Raw genomic sequence first — 12715 nt, forward strand, 5'->3', positions numbered from 1 at the left:
GACTGACCATTGAGTGGATACACTTTCGTTAATTACATATACCACAGGTTACTCACATAAAAAATTAACTTCCTACTCGCTTATGTTAGTTTTTTTTCTTGTAAGAATTGTCTACATGTTTTCAAAGGTGCTCCCAGCATCCCAGATTTTTTCTAAAATTGTTGCCAAGCAATTTTACCTCTGGCTTTCACTCCAAACTTGATTTTTAAAAAACAAAACAATTTTAAAAGGTTTTCTTATAAAACCACTCCACACTCCAAGAAGAATTTTGAATTAGAACATCACATCATTGTTATAACATCAATGTGTGCAACATTCATAATTACAGTAAGCTTGCATAGATTTTATTTGTTACTAAATACATAAACTGAGCCAACTTGTTTTCTCAATTCCAAATGTCTAGCTGTGGAAGAACTATACCCCAAGTGAGAATTTATCTAACCAAATGTACATGCCTGCACCTGAACGAGTCACTCTAAGTTCCCTTTATAGTCATTGGGGAGAAACAGGCACTTTCAGGACAGGATTCATCTCATCCTAAAGTAGACATCTAAAACTGATTAGATGAATCCTGCCTGTTGTTTCTCTCCAGTGACTATAAAATGGAGTCTGGGAGGAGCAGTTCAGGCGTAGACATTCACATTACAGATGTCTAGAATAAGATAGTATTTAATGCATCCCTTCTCATTATTTACACATAACAGTAGAGAAACTAACTAAGGGGAATAGTATGTTGGTTTTTTAAATGTTATGATGTTCGTTGTATCCATATTTGAAAACTTCAAAAGTACTGGAAATGTTAAACTACATTAAAAATTCAGGGATTCACCAGTATCATATTCCATGAATAATTACTTTAAAATCAATAAGGACCTAATCCCATGACTCCCCAGACCATTGGCATATCTCCTATTCAGGTTCAACGGTATAGCAGAAAGCTCCAATGAGCATGGCTAAATACACTCCTACTTCAGAGGGTGCTTTGCAGGCAATTACATCCCTCACATATTATCAGAAACGTGCTGACTCGCTACTGTAGTCATCTCAGAAAAGCTTTTAAAACTCCTATTGCTCCTTAAAATGGTGGCAGATGGTGTTTAGAGCATTTACTAACCCAGGATGCACAGGACAAGGCTGAAAATTTACCAAATGTAGTCACCTGGATCTTTTACAAAAAAACCCCTCGTTTTCAGACTATCCAGCAGCTCCTTAAGCTCAGCCAACAAAGCTAAAACCCAAAAGTTACAAGAATCACAGCATTCAGACTTTGGTTGACTACAACCTGACAGCACGGGTGAGGAGGGAACCTGATTTTTTACAGTGGTCCTGGCTGAGAGTAGCACCACGGCTCAGTGGCTCAAGGGCTGAGCATCTCCCACGGCACCAGCAGCACAATTGCACCAGAGCCCAGAAGAAGGGCTGGGAAGGGCCAAGCACCAAAGACTCAAGGTAAATGAAGACAGAAGCAGTGCTGGCATTCACATTTCACCATTTCATTCCCTGCAGGAAAGGGCTTTGCCAACAATACTATTGAGGAATGGGTTATTAAAAAAAGCTGTGGGAAGGATAGATATTTCATATCTGATTATTGTCTTGGATAAATGAATACGAAACAAACAGTACGAAATAACAGATGATCTTTAAGGCCAAGATAACAACTGTTATTTTGAGCCCCCAACTGAGATCCCTTCACACTCAAATATCTATGGTCTACTAAATCACTCAAATCACACTGTAGAGAGCAATTCTGCGCTGAAAATGAGCAACCAGCCAAAGCTGCGTCAATCGGAGCAACAGACCTCTCCACATCCACCTCCTCGCTCAGAAGCTCTACAATTGCCTCTCAGACTTCAGCAGCAACAATTTCCAAAATCCTGGAAGCGGAAGGGAACTTAGGAAGAAATACTAATACGGGTGTGTGAAGGTCTGGCATTACTAGCTATGATTTGTGGTGACATTGATCAGTCCACAAGGTGCAGTGGTTTTCTCCCGTTCTGCAGATGGGTGAAGGATTGTGGAGTTTTTCCATTTCTGCCTGTGGCTGGCCAACACAGCATGTCTCTTCTGCAGGTTTCATCATGGAAAGGGATGAATCAGGCCCTCATGGGGGCCAGGGAGGAACTCCCCAGCATTAAGTTTTGTGGATCAAATTGAATAAAGCCCTATCTAGACAAAGCTGAATCATTGGTAATAAAAGCTGAGGAAGGACTTCTGTATTTTATTTTTAAAACAATCCCTCTTTATAGTTATAATATTGGCCCTCAGATTTCAAGCTGTGCTAGAAGGGCAGTAAGTACAATATCTAGATGCTATAGGTTGAATAACTGGAGCATAGAAAGATCATTCCACAGTAGAGCCAGAAAAAAATGCACATCTTTTGTGAGTGGTAATCCAGTTTTTAATCTAATATAGTAGGCCAGCTAATTTATTGAAGTAATAAAAATAAATTCTGCATGGCTTTTCAGAAGTATGCTTATGGTTATGTCCAAGTACAAAGGAATATACTTCCAAAAGAATTGACTGATTAGAGTGTAACAACATGGATACCTGGTAAAACTGTGTGATTATCACCTCATAGTGATACTTTAGAAAATACCCACTGAGAAATTTTTAACCATCAGTGCCTTAGCACTGAGACTTTTATACAAATCATAAATTAAAGAACCTAAAGCATGAGGGTAACACAAAAAGTTTAAAACTACCTCTGCTGCTGAACTGTCCTTGTGTTTTTTAACTGATACTGTGTTCACCCAAGTCCTGACCAAGTGAGCACAATGATTCACCTCATATCACAAAAAAGGTCACCAATTAGAAATCCCAGCAGCCACCAGAAAAATCTTAGAATTTAGACCCTCCATTGGCAAAGCCTTCACATTAGTCATGTATGATTTGCTCCCAACCATCAACAAGAACACTTCACTCATACCCCTCCACTTGTGAAGGGACACAATCCACAGCAAAGCTCCAAAACATAACCAAAATATTTCTTACATGGGAATGCTGAAATACTGTGAAATTAAATCCTTCAGTTTATGAAATTCTTTATATAACCTCAAGTTCATGATGTTTTACTTCTAAGTGAAAGAATTTTCAAGAGTAGAAGGAATTCAGGGAATTCAGGACTCAGATGAGTGATGTCCTTTGAATGAAGTACACCTCAATGGTCTGCCTCTGATGTATTTGATCTTGCTGCAGTGGGGACATATACTGAGAGATAAGTGCGTGGGTAATCTGGTCCTAAACCAGTCAAGGATGAAATCCTAGCCGAAGTCTAAGGCAAAACTGCATCGACTTCAATGGGCCCTGAATTTTATATCAGGAGCCCATGAGATTTAAATACCTCTAACAATCATAAAATGCTGTCATGTATTATTTCTTATAAACAGCTCCTTGGCACATCTCATGTCAGATTATTTAAATAGAATCTTAAAAACCTTGAAATCACGTTGCTTGCCCATCAATTACTACTAAATTTATTATCAGTTGCAATGAAATTACTTCATTATTAGAATTAGATGACTATGAGGAACTTTTGCTGTTGTTCCATTCACCTGGTGGAGCTTTTGAATTACATTATCTGAGAAATATCACCTAAGAGATATGGCATACATAGGCTTGAACATTTCTGTTTACAGCATCATTAAAATGTCACTATATTTTTCAAATACTAGAGAAAGCTCCAGTGGAAGAATACATGCAGAAATCTCTCCATTATGCAACTGCTCTTAAGAGCAAGATTTACTTTAAGATTTAAACTAGCAAGTGACATTAATTGAAAAAAAACTATAATAGCAATTTTTTTTTAAAGTAATAGTTGATCATTGTTATATCACACTGTGAATGACTAGAAGCAAATCAGATTTATCTGCTGAATGCACAAAGCAATATGGTTACTGCAGATGACATTCTCATACAGCACCTGCTGCTGTAAAACATCTATCTGCACTGAGGTCTTTACAGCTAACTGGTGCATATAAAGAAAGAAATAACTCAACTGATTATTTACATGGATGATTCTATTCTTCCAACAATTTAAATGGATAAACTATAAATTGTGGAATCATTAAGCTGTTGCATAGTCTGGTTACTGACCTCCTCACACAGTATGATTTGGGTGACTTGTCCTGTTGTTATAAGCCTAAGCAATGTTTTGGAGTAAAAATGCTGTGTAAGAGTTAAGTTGTTCTTTCTTTCTCTTTGACTGGCCATATGCCCTTGGCACTGTTGCCAACAAGTATAAAGTATATCCTGGCAGTTTTCTTCTCACAGTTTTTGGTTTCTGAGTACAGAAGATTAATCATAAAAGATCTTGGTCTAGATTTTAACCAAAAGCCACAGAAAACATCCATTCCTATGATATTTTGGCTTTAAAAAGGAAATATGAGTTCAGGAAGATAGTCAGCGTATGCTGAAGTGGTCATGTCCAGGAAATTGTATTTTGGAAAATGTCCTGTAGCTTAAACTCTGCTGAGATCCTTGAGGCTGGGCTGGAAAATGTTTTTTATCCATTTATCTTCTGTACACTAGACTGCCCAAAAGATGATTTCAGTTTTGGTCATAAGATACAAAGTTGCCTGGTTAAAGTAAAATAGTACATTGACTTGAATCCAGTAGCTGGCATGATTTCTCAACCTTCACAGCACTTTTAATAAAAATATTTACAATGTCAAAACCTAATTTCAAAAGATTTTTGCCTTATTTTAGTTTAAATTCAGATTTCCAGGTATGAAATTGCTTTATTATGCAGCACTGAAGTATCCCTTCAGTTTTCTTTTTCAGTGACTGACAATGAGCAGTGCAGAGTGAAAGCGTTCAACATTAGCTCATTCATCCACTCTAGTTTCACTTCTTCCTTTCTTTTCCTTGCCACACCAGCATATTTAAAAAGGAGAGGCTTGTATAGTCATGCTGTCACCATGCGAATATGGTGCTAACAGTCATGAAGCTGCTCTTCCAGCAAATTCACACCATCCCACATCACTAGTCATTTGAATGCAAGACAGTAATGCTCCATTTAGGCAATTAAATACAATTTTGTGAGCAAATAGAAGTAAGAAAGCAGTAACTTAAAGCTTCTACTCCATTAAGCCTATATGCCTTACTGCAAAAAAACTTGGGTTTATACCCAGCTATATCAGTGCCATGCATACTGCAACACAGGCACAAGTAAGATGAATTAATGATGGTAGTGACAAAAAGCAATAATAAAGCTATAAGGCAGCAGCTCTAAAAAATGTCCCCTAAGAAAATAGTATGATTCTTACCTATTCATTAGCTCTTGAAAAGTTTCATTCAGCAAAGGAAATATAAAGCCATTTATGACTGACTTCAAGTAATCCAAAGACACAAATCCACTCTGACTGACATCAATTGCTCTGAAGGCTTTTTCAATGTCCTGATAGGCTGAACACAGCTGTAATGAATACAATTTATAGTGTTTTGTTCAGAAAAATCAAGTCCATGAAGCTTTTAGAACAATAATACATTTTTTACAAGACCTTTTCAAATGTTCTTCTCTGTGAACTGATCAAATAGGTTACCCTGTCATGCTCTGACCGTCAGATGTTTAATTAATAAGCTCACTACAAAACAGTATTCCCAATCACACACTCTCAAATGACAAGTCAGACAAGTTTCTCAAATAATAACTCTCCTCAAAATTCAGAGCTAAAAATACTTGGTGGATCAGTCTGCTTCATAACACCTGTCTTAATGTAACTTTAAAACCATTCATGGCATAACCTAGTATTAAAGTTTCCTTTATTAAAATGGGTTGTTAGCACAATGAATACTGGAAAATGTTAGAAGACGGAATAGTTAATATAGCTGTTGTATAAACTTATCACACTTCTTTGGGTTTTTTTAATTCATTGGTTGTTGCAAAGGAGCTATGTGGATGTGGTTTTGCTTATGGGACTTGTAAAATGCCTGAAAGTTGACTTACTGCAGATTTTGATAAGGCTTATGAAACAATAGGAAGACTGGTTTGTTTTTCTGAAATGTTAGCTCACACTGGGTTGTTGAATACTGCAAGCATCCCTGAGGCTTTTCTCCCCCTGCCATTTTTTGACAAGTACCCCATCTGCTTCTAAGCTGATTATTGTTCATTCAAAACTGCCAAAATCACAGTGTAAAGATAATGTATAGAGAGATTTTAGAAAGCCCAAAATAAACACCAAGGACTGTGAGGACTTGTAAGGTGAGCTGTACTGTGCTTCCAGTCCAGGCCTTGACCTCCATATCAAAGATATACAAGATGAAAAAGGATCAAGATGTTGAATGTCCCTGTAGCCCTGTTTGTCCGTCCTCTCTTGTCTTTTCAAGGTTGAGAAAGCACAGTTACAGGCCTGTGCAATTGAGTTTGTAGTGGAATATGCAGTGTTGATGCACAGAATCAGCTCCTGTTTTCTTAGACAGTCAGGATTTTCGTGACATGAAGGCACAAGAGTGAGTTTTGGAGATTTTTCTTTTCACCTTCCCATAAAGCAGGTGGAACACAGTTATGTTCCACCATCATGCTCCCCAGCCCTCTTCAGTTAAGATCGCATTTAAGGGCATGTGGAGAGTTCATTTGTCATCGTCTATTCCAGCTCCACTCTCTATTCTAAGCTTGCCATCACATACAAAAAAAAGTGTTTCTGCAGTAGCACCTATCCACTAATAATTTACTCCATGCAGGCCAGAAAACAATTTTCATACAATGACAACTATTCATTACTCAGTGTGAGTCATCACTTACTTTGATCTGACAGAGTGATCTAGCAATTCACATTATGAAATACCTTAGCCATCAAGCTTCGATGTGCTCTCATTTTGTTTTAGCCTAAGGAATCTGGAGTTCTAATACACACATTTCTAATGCTGTGAAGCTAATAAGCAAGACTGCAACACACAAAATAAAACAGAACTGCTGTTTCTGCTAACCAGCTGTAAAAGCAAACAAGAAACCCTGTGCATGGAATCTGTTCATAAAAGAAGTTGATATAATTAACTGGCCTCAAAGCTTGGCAGTTTGGGTTTTTTTCCTGTGATGCCTGCGTCAGCTTTTCCACCTGTCAAAGTATTTCAAAGTATTAATGGCACTCCCTTACCTTTTCTTGAAATGCCCTCTCAGTGCTATCCAGACTGCACTCTGCCACAACATGCTCAGCTGGTGAAGACTGGAAAAAGTTTTTTCAGCTTTTATTCCTTCGCTTTTACTTTCTGGCAGATTAGTGCTGTTAAGAAAACTGATCCAGCAAAGTCCACATCTTTGTCAGCTTCAAAGAAACAATGCCATCTACAACTCTTAAAGACCGTTTTTGATAACTGGACAAATCTTTATGTACAAACAGGCTAAACCAAACCTGAAATATAACTTTCTTGTATATCCTTGTATTTCAAAGCCGATCAGTAATTCAAAATTACACTAACTAATCTGTGAATTTGTTGTAGTAGCTTTTCGTTTCATGTATCTTTTAAAACATAATATACATAACTTAGAAACTTACCATTTAACTTTGCTACATTTAATATCAGAATGTGCTACTAGAAACTAACTGCCTCTCTTTGTCAGTATGTTTTCAGAATTATCCATTACCAAAAATGTATTTTCAGGAACTGGAAGACAGTGTCCTTACAGGCCTTTGATAATAAACATTCCTATTGACCTTGAAAAGGCTCTTATCTTTTCCCTTTCCTTCACATACTCCTGTCTCAGTGTCCCATAGAATTACAGAATCATTTAGGTTGGAAAAAACCTTTAAGATCATCAAGTCCAATCATTAACCCAGGACTGCCAAGTCCACCACTAAACCATGTCCCTAAGCACCACATCTATGCGTTTTTTTTAAACACCTCCAGGGATGGTGATTCCACCACCTCCCTGGGCATCCTGTTCCAATGTTTGGCCACCCTTTCTGTGAAGAAATTTTTCCTAATATACAATCTATACCTCCCCTGGTGCAGCTTGAGCCCATTTTTTCTTGTCCTGTTGCTCATTATCTGGGAGAAAAGACCTACCCTCACCTGCCTACAACCTCCTTTCAGGGAACTGTAGAGAGCAATAAGGTCCCCCCTGAGCCTCCTCCTCTCCAAACTAAACAGCCCCAGTTTCCTCACCTGCTCCTCATAGGACTTGTGCTCCAGACCCTTCACCAGCTTTGTTGCCCTTGGACATGCTCCAGCATCTCAGTGTCTTTCTTTTAGTGAGGGGCCCAAAACTGAACACAGTATTTGAGGTGCAGCTTCGTCTGTGCCCAGTACAGGGGGACAATCACTTCTCTAGTCCTGTTGCCCACACTATTTCTGATACAAGCCAGGATGCTATTTGCCTTCTGCTGGCTCATGTTCAGCCAGCCATCAACCCAGCTCCTATTCTGCCAGGCATCTTTCCAGCTGCTCTTCCAAGCCTGTAGCATTGTGTGGGGTTGTTGTGACTCAAGTGCCAAAGCAGGCATTTCTCCTTGTTAAACCTCATACAATTGGCCCTGGCCCATCAATCCAGCCTGTCCAGATCCCTCTGCAGAGCCTTCCTACCCTCAAGCAGATGAACACTCCTGCCCAGCTTGGTGTCACCTGCAGACTTACTGAAGGTGCACTTGATCCCCTCAACCAGATCGTCAATAAAGACGTGAAACAGGGCTGGCCCCAATACTGAGCCCTGGGAACACCACTTGTGACTGCTGCCAGCTGGATGTAACTCCATTCACCACCGCTCTTCGGGCCCAGTCGCCCAGCCAGCTTTTTACCCAGCACAGAGTACACCTGTCCCAGCCATGAGCAGCCAGTTTCTCCAGAAGAATGCTGTGGGAGGTGGCGTCAAAGGCTTTACTAAGGTCTAGGTAGACAACATCCACAGCTTTTCCCTCATCCACTAGGCAGGTCATCTTGTCATAGAAGCTCAGGTTAGCCAAGCAGAACCTGTCTTTCATAAACCCATGCTGGCTGGGCCTGATCCCTGGGTTGTCCTGCACATGCCGCGTGAACTTTATGCACAAAGAGTATGTGCACCAAACTCAAAGGTTATTCCAGTGGAGCTACACAGGAAACAAAATGTTGTTCTGTACAAAGTGTGACTATTCACTGCTTAGGGCATGCATTCCACTGTTCCCTCTGCCCACTCAGTGGCCTGCTGGACACAGATTTTTCCTTGTTTTTTAAATAAAGCTATACTTTTTATTACTTAAGCTTTTGAAAATCATTTGTGTGAGTGCTCAATTCCATTTAGAACTACCCTATTTCAAATTCGTTTTGGTTGGGTACTAATATTTATTAAACAAATATCACTCAGTTTTGCACCTCAGAAATGAACCAGAGAGGTTTACCCCTAATTTATCTAGATGATTGTAAAATCTATTTTTAGACCCATGTTAAGCAGTAAGCTTTTATAACTACTTTATGTGGACAAGGCTACACTTCTCAAAGTGGGAGGGTGAAAGAGATGAAATTGGGAATCAGAAGGCAAGAGGTGAATTCAAGACACTGTGAGCAAGGTAAGGCTGAAGGAACAACCTACAAGCAAACTCTGAATGTCTGAGGCATCCTATGGCAGAATGAGTGGGGAGGTTGTGTCCCCAGCCCCATTAACTAGATGGGTCATTTAAGGGGGTTAATCATGCACAGTGCTAGGTACAGCACTACTAGGAAGGAGGAGGAGCCTTAATTAATATTATTTCTCCACAATTTCAGTATCCCACACAGGGAAAAACTCTGTATTTGGTAGTTATATTTACTTCTAGTAATGGTTTCAAAACAATCTTTGATAGTACTGCACAAACTTACAAAACTCTATATAATCACACCACGGTCATGTAAAATAGTGAGAAGAAAAAGTATTATTAAAATACTAGATATTCTGTCATCATGATTTCAAAATAGTTCAGCTTTATCTGATCCTACTGAAACCAATGTGAACTAGTGGTATCCAGGGCCTTTGAACACCAGGCCACCTATTCAAAACTGGTTCAGAAATAATTCCTACCACTCAAGGCAATATTTTTTGTCAGAAAGAGGATAAACCTAATTCAGACTTCTGGACTGATGACTTCACTTTTCTAGACCAGGATGGATTTTTTTTTAATAATCCTCTTCATGAAGCACTAAATTTTGAGTAGTAGAAATGATGAAGCTAATGCTCTTTAGCCTGCAAAATACAAGTCATTCATTACTGGCTTTCTTCAGCAAAGGTAAGTTTAAATGCTTTTTTTAAAACAAAAAGAAATTTTAAAAATATTAGCAGTTAGCCTCACACTCATGAAAAAAACTACTGCCAAAATATCATACGTGTACATATGTGATGAAGAAAATACCTTGTTAAATGCACTAAATTAAATTCCAAGATAGGCAAACGGATTTCTATTATTTATAAATGTGCTGGAAGGGCCTTTCTCACTATCTGAACTTGAACACCTTCTTAAATCCACCTCTCCATTGGTCCTCACACTCACATTACAGGTAAATCTGGCAGACTTTTGCTGTTTAACCTCTCAAACACAACCTTTTTCATTCACATACAGGGCTAAATCTTTTCACTGCCTCCAACAACTGAATTACTGAAACACACTCTTTCTATCTTTGACGAAAACAACTGTATCCTGCTCTTATGAATGACTCTTCCTTCCCTAGACAGCAAACATAAGCTAACACCTTCATTTTAATGGTCTCCACATCCCATGTCCTCCATGGTAATCGCCTTTCACTCAGGAATGACCCCTCATGCCACCTTGGACTGTTTGGTTCTTGCAATTTCAGACAGATACACTTTGCATCTACTCCTATGCTGATCCTTATATTTAGAGAGGACCTGCCCAAACTGACTTAATTACTGACCATCAATCCTTCCTAAACATCCTTCTTTAAGTTGATGCCTACAAAGACAATCCCAACACTCCAATAAGTTAGGTTGCTGCTATGCTTGAAAATACTGTCATGCTGACAAAAAATGTCTTACTGTCACCTTGACCTCCCCAACATGTCCAAGTTCACCATTTTGTTACTGCCTTACGGTGCAAGTTCTTTGTTACAAAGATTACCTGCAAAATTCAGTATGATTGAATGCTGGGTGAAAACTGAGGTTCCCAAGTGCTACAAGATTCCAAATTACAGTAACAAATTCTTTATCTGGGGTTTATGAGCTTGTAATAGTGATTTTATTTTTTGGCCCATGTAACATGTCACCTTTTGATTTTAAAGGCAGTTTTCACACAGACTTGGTAAATTTCCCAGGCCAAAGGAAACTGGCTTTCTTTTCCTCCCTGTCCTAGTTGTATCTGCTGAGAATCAGAGGCTATCAGCGTTCTACAAAATTGCAAACCAGATCCATCAAGGCCAACAGAAATACTTCTATTGATATAAACGGAAAAAGGAAAAGTACCCAAGTTTCCACTCTTTTTCTGAGCACATACTTGAAATTTTGTGTTCTGTGCTTTTTTTAACAGTCTGTACTTATGCCAAAATTCTTCAGAAATTCTTTATAATCCATCACATTAGAATCTCTAAAACAGTAACAGTTTCACAGCCTAGAGAAAAAGAGCCACTTTTTAGAGAACACAGCTATTCTAGATCATACTTGTAGTGAATTAAAGAAATAGGAAATTTATGAAATCTTTAGAAACACAATATGTACAAGACTCTGAAAAACAAACAAGCAGTGAATTACTTTTTTCTACCTTCCCACTACATTTTTCTCTGGTCTCTTTCCTCTGCCCAAGATTGTCTATAGTATATGAGTTGTCTGCATAATATGATTCAAATCCTATATACAGTGCCATTTTCTTGGCCATCTACATGAACATGAATTTTAATATAATCGCATAAGGACATTTCTCTTCTAATAATATAAGAATATTATGATACTCTTAAATAAATTCCAGCATAACTTATGATAAGTCATACCCAAACTCTGTAGTAAACTGTCTGGATTTTACAGCAGGCTAAAAAATTTGCAGGAGCTTCCTCTGGATTAAACGGGAATCCACTTTGCAATTAGAACTCACTTCTACATGGTATTATCTTCCACAGCTTGGAAATTAATCTTTGATTGCAAGTGTTTATTTTTTAGGTATTTCTCCTGATTGGCAGTGAAGTTGTTAATACTGTATGCACTTACCCTCCTCATACTGCATCCGAATGTTTAGAAAAAATGAGCAGTTCTCACCTTTCAGAACAACAGTTTGTTAGAGAATCCAGGACCAGTTTATCACAAGTTGCTGTGGGATTTATCTCCAATCCCCGTCAGAAAATACTGCCGTGACTCATGCGCATGTTTTATCTTCCCAATCATGAAACCTAGAAAGACACAGTTTTTAAAATGAAAATTAAAATTCTGTTGCATAAAGTCTAAAGCTAAAATGGTACCATTAGAACATCTTGTGTATCACAGGCAACTAAATTTCTCTCAACTTCCTTTCCATTTAGTCTCATAATTAGTCTCTAAATACAATAAAACTTGTGTTAGCGTGTCTGACAAAAATGCATTTAGTTAGTCCTGATGAATTTGTTTCAAGGGCTAATGAAAGAAGAATTGATTGCCTTATTTTTCATTTGAATTTGTCAATCCAGTGAAGATACTACACCATATGATGTAGTTACCTCTTAAACTCCCTTTCTCAAAGGCTAAACAGATTGTCTGCTGAAATCAAGCTGTAAAGCATCCACACCATCCCTTGTATGATGATTTTGGGTTTTTGTTTTGTTTTGGGTTTTTTTCCCCCACAATTTCCCAGCATCCTGAGAA

At 38.4% G+C, this 12715-nt stretch overlaps 1 long non-coding RNA gene across 2 annotated transcripts in view; it reads right to left on the reverse strand.

Moving 5' to 3' along the window:
* LOC114012716 (uncharacterized) overlaps nucleotides 1-12249 on the reverse strand; it is a 79011-nt gene extending 66762 nt beyond the window's left edge. For both annotated transcript variants that reach the window (XR_003555370.2, XR_008747970.1), the window contains exon 1: nucleotides 12137-12249. This is a non-coding gene — a long non-coding RNA (uncharacterized LOC114012716). The remainder of the gene's footprint in view (nucleotides 1-12136) is intronic.
* Nucleotides 12250-12715: the final 466 nt, after the last annotated feature.

The sequence above is a fragment of the Falco peregrinus genome, chromosome 6 (assembly GCF_023634155.1).
Source record: "Falco peregrinus isolate bFalPer1 chromosome 6, bFalPer1.pri, whole genome shotgun sequence".
Taxonomy (NCBI): domain Eukaryota; kingdom Metazoa; phylum Chordata; class Aves; order Falconiformes; family Falconidae; genus Falco; species Falco peregrinus.